Source organism: Ailuropoda melanoleuca, chromosome 8 (genome assembly GCF_002007445.2).
Source record: "Ailuropoda melanoleuca isolate Jingjing chromosome 8, ASM200744v2, whole genome shotgun sequence".
Lineage (NCBI taxonomy): Eukaryota > Metazoa > Chordata > Mammalia > Carnivora > Ursidae > Ailuropoda > Ailuropoda melanoleuca.
Genome location: NC_048225.1, coordinates 100,153,643 through 100,161,278, shown reverse-complemented (window position 1 = coordinate 100,161,278; position 7,636 = coordinate 100,153,643).

The following is a 7,636-nucleotide window of genomic DNA, read 5'->3' as shown; positions in this document are numbered from 1 at the left end:
CGTTCCATAAATGTGGGTTTATGCTTTATGTATATGTTTTACCAGCGAGGGCTATAACACGCTGATTCTTCATATCTGGGTGTTGTTGAAAAGTCTATTGACAGTATATGTTTAAGGGTCTATCGACAATATATTTTAAAATATCTCTATGAAGAAGGACGCCTGGTGCATTAGTGCTCAAAATGTGTGCTCTGATGTCTTTATCTCCTCCTGCTTACCTGTGTATTTATTGCAGCGGGACACGAGAATATTCAGTTTCTGGGTAGCACATACGATATTTTTCAACAGTTAATAAGAATTTCCGTTTTCCAGTAGCCTTCAAAAGGACTTAAACGCCACGTGGGCATAGTCCGCTAATGGCAAGCCACGGTAAAGAGACAGTTCTTAAGGTCTGTAGTTTTAACGAGAGCTTCGCATTCACGGCCCCACACCGACAAATGAGTTCTGGGGGCCCAAATGTGGCTTTGAACGAAACGTAGCACAAAGAAAGATTTAACTTCTTAGAAAATTATGCCACTTGGAAGCAGATGCCTTTGAAAGCCTCCTGCTTTATAGGAAACTCCCTTATTTAGTTTTTAAACTAGGACTGGTGTTTAGTTAAATCTCCTGCAGACTCAGTTCACTGAAGGTGACAGAAGTACTTACTCGAGCTCAATGAGAACTAGAGGCGACAGTAAATTTTTCAGGCAGCGACAGGAGATCTTGTTATAGGAGTCAGAACGGGGGTCAGGGCAGAGCCTGTTGATGATTGAGGAAAAGAGAAGTAAATTCATTCTGCTGCAGGCACTTTGTCAAGTGCCAGTAGCTTACCATTGAGAACTAGTCACCCGTTCTAGTCTTATGGCCCTAGAGGTCACTCATTTGGTATAAATCATAGCACCGCAAAGGCGCAGCAACCCTATTGCCACTCGGGATGAAATAAAAAAGAGGAATGCTGCTTTCGGAATGGAAATGACTGCGAATATCCCACCACATGTTGCTGTTTAATGCAATATGTGGTTAGATATTGATCTGCCGAATCAAGTCATTAAAATGTGCAGTTTTTGTTTATTGGAATGAAGCAATTAAATGGTTCAGTTATGCCAGACCTTACCTTTTCTGATGAAAACTATTGATTTCTTGCCACAGCTTTATAAGCGACAATGTTTTTGATTACTCTTGACAAACCTCCTTGGAGTGTTAATTAAAATCGTACCAGATGAGCAGGTGTGGGAGATCATTAGATCGCCCGGATCACACGTCTACACTTCATATTCTGCAGCCTTGCATAATGAATAGGGCACAAGAGGGGAAAAACAATATCTTCATCAGCAGAATTAGCATCTTCACTTTTTTAAAAAACTAGGTGACATTCCATGTTATAGTACAGATGCTTTGGAATTATTGGCTCCCTCTTACCACTACATTTGATCAAAATTTGCTTCTTATGTTTTGCTTTAATTTTTTCAGTATCTAATGAGTTGCTGTTTTTGTTTCCGAGGTAGCAAATACTTAAACACATGTTTATACAGAAAATTGAGGAATCAAATAAGGCTCTTGCAGTGCTTATGCAGATGAAGTCATGAATATTAATATGATTCCATTTAACACTTTAGAAATCCCCTCAGTAAGATATCTTCGACATGATTTTAAGAAATATTTTACTACTTGTTTTTGGGACCCACGTGAAATATGATTATTTAAGAATGTGCTCTCTTGAAGACTGCAGTCTGTTAATTTACAATTGTTGTTATAAGATTGTTATATTTTAAAAATTTTAAAAACTCAATGATAATTTATAAAACCGAGGCAAATAATATTCACGGTTTTTAGAAACAAATGATCTTTACATTAATGCTATTTGTTACAAAGCTAGATTTAATTATTGCTATTTCATCACTACAGGCACGAGGTGGAGTTTCATTTTTGTTGTAATGCACAGAATTTAAGTCATTGAAGTTAGATTTCAAATACTCTGTGATCTGGCGTCTATATATAGCAAGGCAGTTTGTATTTCCCAGATTCGTAAGCCCTGAAAAGAACTTTAAAAGGTCATCTAATCCAATCCCTTGCTGCCAAAGTAGCTGTTTAAAAATGCACTATTTTTCATTAGTCTGGAATTTTAAAAAGGATTAATGAATTTATAAATGTATTATTTAAAATGTTCTGATCATGTATAACTAACTGGAGCTGTTAGACTTTGAAATGATGTGGTTTTTTTTTTTATTTTATTTTCTATTTATTTATTTATTTTTATTTATTTATTTTTTCCCTTTTAAATTTCAACTTCTCATCATAAAATGTTTCAGGGTTTACCAAGTGCTTTTCTGTTTATATTTTTTCATTTGGTCAACAACCAAGTTTTATATCTCAGGAAAATGTTTTATAATTTTTTTAATAAACTTTGGCTCAGTTTCCTCAACTGACTTAATAATATTTATATGCTCTGATTCTTTGAAGCTATGTTGTTGTTTAGTAGCCTCTGTTATGGATAGCTTCTGGAAAACATAAATAAACCCTAAGCTACTCTTTGTATTTTGTAGATGAAGGGAAATATGAAGTTCATATAAGAGCTTCAATATAGTTTGTTAGGACTAAAAATCAATCCACTATTTCTAACAGGTCCTACAAACAGTAACTATAGTAACCATTTAAGCAAAATATTATCGATAATAAACATAGAATAGCTTTGCAGGATCTTAGCGTTCTCATGTTAGAAAATATATCTGCTTATTTCTGCATAATAAACCACCCCCAAACTTAGTGGGCTCAAACAAAGAAATTATTGGTTTTGTTCACGAATCTTCAGTTTGGGAGGGGTGGTTCATCCGCTGGGGCAGCTGGCCCAGGAGCTAGAGCCTTTGCTTTCGAGATGGCTCACTCAGAGGGTTTGTGGGTTGGTACCAGTTGTCATGTAAGGAACTCAAATGGGGCTGCGGGCCAGAGGCTTCTCCATGTGGGCCTCCCCATAGCTGGCCTGGATTACCTTCCAGCATGGTAGCTGGGTTCCGAGAGCAACCGTCCTGAGAGATAAGGCAGAAGTACAAGGCATTTGAAAATTCTAGCCTTAGGAGTCACACAGCATCACTTCTGCCCTACTCTTGGTTGAGGCTGTCATAAAGGTCTGCTTAGGTTCAAGAGAGATTTGCTTAGGTTCCCTCGAAGGGAAGAGCATCAGCAGTGTCCAAAGAGCTGGTGGATTGAGAGACGTGGCCCTCTGTGGATGATACAGTTTGCCACAGAAACCACTTGTTTGATCTCTTTTTATGACAGATATTATTTTGAATATGGTTTAATTTGAAAGATAAAAAGTGAATGGAAAATCCAACAAGATTTGAATAATTCATCTGCAGTTATTCTTTAAACAATATGCTTTAAGTTGTGTTTTATTTCAGAGAAAAGGGTATAAAGAAGGATAATTTTTTAAAAATATTTATTTATTTATTTATTTATTTTAGAGAGAGAGTAGTGGGGGAGGTACAGAGGGAGAGGGAGAGGGATAGAGAGAAGCTCAAGTGGACTCCGTGCTAAGTGTGGAGCACGGGGCTCAGTGTCATGACAAGATCATGACCTGAACTGAAATCAAGAGTTTGGATGCCCAACCGAAGAAGCCACCCAGGCACTCTAAGAGGGATACTTTTTAATGAGATATGAAAGCACTTTGAAATCTATAATCTCTAGTGTAAGACACAATGGGAAGTCAAACCCATGGCTTAAAAAGTAATAATAACAAATAATAACAATTGTTAACACCTGCCTCACCATCCTTTGAAAATCAGTTAAGTTCTGATGAAAAGGAGCTTCACTGTTTCAGAAAATTCTAGCCAGTTGGTCAGTTCTCATTGCTGCTGTTGTACATTGTTTCCTTAGGAGCTCAGAGCGGCTTTGCTGCGGCAATCACATTAGATGTTTGCTGAAAGTTGAGACTGCTGTGTTGTAGGATTATGGATTTGCGATCTTCAAGTTCTCTCCTTCCTTCAGTGAATACTTCCTGTGCTTTCAAAACGTGCCAGGCACTGTTCTAGGCACTTCAAGGCTTTTTTTTCACTCAGACTGTTACTTGTGATGTACACAATTATGTAAGTATAATTTTATTTAACCGATGTAATATCTTTATCTGTGATCCTTCCTTTTGAACTATCCAAAAGAGTTCCTTTTTTGTTTAATTTGTAATCATAAAAAGAATTAGGAGGTAAAGGCAATTTTTAGAAGCTATTAGAAGGTTTATCATGCTCTTGGTGCACAATTAAACCATAAGCGGAACTTAAATGTTTGGTATAAATTGTTCAATGAAGCATAGGGATCTCTGTCCAAAAAAATAATGTGTTTCGCCATTTATTAATGCATTTTATTTGCCAATATAACAACCTCCTTTTTTTTTTTTTTTAAGATTTTATTTATTTATTTGACAGAGAGAGAGAGACAGCCAGAGAGAGAGGGAACACAAGCAGGGGGAGAGGGAGAGGAAGAAGCAGGCTCCCAGTGGAGGAGCCTGATGTGGGGCTCAATCCCATAACGCCAGGATCACTCCCTGAGCCAAAGGCAGACGCTTAATGACTGAGCCACCCACGCGCCCCAATATAACAACCTCCTATAATCAACTTTTCAGAACAGATTTTCGAATGATCATTTTCCAACCACTGTTTGTTGAAATACGTTACCTTGTGGCAGGCATCCTTGCACCTTTAATCCTTAGACGAAACCCAGGCTGTTGTATTATCTCCCCATTTCACAGGTTAGTCTCTCTCTGCTCATCAGCTCTCCCTTTGCCGCAGGCTTTTTTCTACCTCTATCACCCCACCCGAGATAAAGAAGGAAGGTGCAACCTCTGTGGAACTTGCTAGAACCACAAGTTACCTAGATCATGCGTCCAGGGTTATACAAATCGTAGATTTCACCTATGCATAAGATTTCTGCCCCTCATTGCTACTGTTCATTGAGATCTGGCAGTACTCCACCCAGGAGAGGGTATGAACGAACAGTCGAAGATCAAGTCACCCCATAGACATTATCTAGTTTCTGTGCCATCTGCGGTGAAGTGAAATTCCATTTATCAAGCCGTTTTTAAACTGACACAGGACAAACAACAACGAGGACAGTATTTTTATCTCTGGCACTCCCGACTCCACTGCCCCCGCACCCTCCGCTTTGGCCCAGGCGGCACTGCCAGCCGGGGGTGTGGCGGGCTCCAGGAGGGCAAATTTAGCATCTCACAGATGTTCCAGTAAAGCCAGACTGGCTGGTAAGGGAGCCAGGGCAGATTTCTAAGCCCTTCCTTTGCTCGGCAGGGCACCCGCCGTGCTTGTGTCAATTTCATACATCGTCAAGTTGACTTGTTCCATTCTCTCTTTTTAGAGGGGCACCTGCGACGTCAGGATGGACACGAGCAGACCGCTCTGCACAAGAAGGGAGAGGACGTAGCACAATTGCACGTCGCACCGTGGCTTAGGCAGGTGGAGGAGAACATGCTTTTAAGGGATAATCTCTCCTTTTCAGAACCCTGGCCGCCCTGTGTTTATTGGCGAGGTTTTCTTCGGTGGTGTTTTAATGGCTTGTTTGTCTGACATATTGCATATTAAACAAGCAAACCCCGGTTCTCCTAGGATCCGCAGGGCTCTTTATTCTCTCCTCCATATTGAAAATCATTGCTGTCAGCCCGTGCTCTCCAAGCTGCCTGGAAGAACTTTGGCATAGTTTCCCTAACCTTTCAAACAGTAAAAGCAAAACTCTCCTTTGATAAAAAAGCCGGAGGACTTTGGCACGTAGCCATTAAGGATGCAGGCGACCCGGCTGCGATCTGACAGAATATTCCACAAAACACTCCAAAGTTCTCTCTAAGGTCCCCAGAGTGGGCCGAGGCACTTTGCTTGTACTTAACATATATCAACTGTCACCGGCGGCAGTCAGTGTTGAACCGAACACAATGGAACATCCAGATGGTCTAAACAAAGCGAACAAATGTTCACTGCTATTAAAAGCTGTTTACATCAACTTCCAGGATTTCATGTAGTGAAGTTTATATTGTGTCACCGCGGAGGTGCTCGGCTCGGTCCGCGGGGAAGACCGGCCTTTTAGAAACGCCTGTTGCTCGTGCTGTCTGCACCTAGCGGAAAGTGAAGTTGGAGGCTACGTTAGGAAACTGAATAATGTCAAGCAGTCATGCAATTTCAGACGTTTTCAGTGACTTGCCCCCAATTCTGTTTTATTGATCGTCCAGTGCAGCCTCGGCCCCAGATCCAATAAACACAAAGCAGACCCTTCTCTCTGGTGGGAGTGTGTCATGGATGGATGGATGGGTGCCCGCTATCTGCCTCTGCAGACAGGGCCTCTGAGCCGTGTTGGCTCCTTGCTGGGGATGTTTATGCAGTGAATGGTCTTGTTTTCTTCCTCTGAGATGCTGTGATATCAGGTCCTGTCCTATTGGGGACTAATATACATGAGTGATAAACCTACACTTTTCTCTCTTCTTCCTTTGACCTCTTTATGGCATCTCCTCTACAAATTCCAGACACACAGCCCACATTGTTGAACGATTTGTTGTGTTGCCGTTAATAGTACTAATATGAAGCGTGTCCAGCTTATTTCTCATTAAAGAAGAATCTAGAAAAACTGTCCCTGTAGTTAGGTTTGTTAATCGCTACCAATTTCTCTTGTCATGACATACCTAAAAAATAAGTAAATACTAAAAACATACATTTATTAATTTGCCTAAAAATACAAAGTATAGAAAGAACAAAAAAGACCCTCCCACGTGCAAGCTCAACAATTAACTGAAGTAATCATTTTTATAGCAGTAGATCATTGTAACAATTTTATGTCGTGTTTAGGTTCAATTTTATACCTTTAAAAAATAATTAAACGTCATTTGTGGTGTCATCTCTAAGTTACTGTGCCTCAATTTTTTTTTTTTTAAGATTTTATTTATTTATTTGACAGAGAGAGACAGCCAGGGAGAGAGGGAACACAGCAGGGGGAGTGGGAGAGGAAGAAGCAGGCTCCTAGCAGAGGAGCCAGATGTGGGACTCGATCCCAGAACGCCGGGATCACGCCCTGAGCCCAAGGCAGACGCTTAAGGACTGCGCCACTCAGGCACCCCAATGCCTCAAATTTTCTGATGTATTTTTAAAGATGAATGAGCTCATAAATGATTACACTCAAGTGTTGAAGAAAATATGACTTGTTGGCCTATTTCCTTCAGAAATTAAAATCAAGATGAGTTTCAAATGATGTCACATGGCATGACACAGAACTGAATTTTACTGACGGCATGCAAAGAAAGATTGATATGGGGCCATTATGGACACAGGAAAGCTGGGTTCACCTCTGCTGCCTGGAAACACTTTTCTCTCCACGATTGTCCTGGTAAATCAGACCATTTCAATAAATTTGATAAGGAACAGGTTTTGATCTCCTGTCTTTTTATAGGGTTATAGACCTCCTTTACACGGTCACATGAAATTCAAAGTTTTCGCTCCCATGTCTAAGTGGAAAGGAAAATATATTGCCCATAAAAAGTTAATGTGGAACAGTATATTCCACGTACACAAGACACACGAAGGCCCTCCCTCCCGAGCCTGGAAGAGTTTGAAACTTTTCACTGTCATTAGTTTTGCTAAATGCTAAGTCAAGAAGGTAGCAAGAGAAACAACGAAAAAAT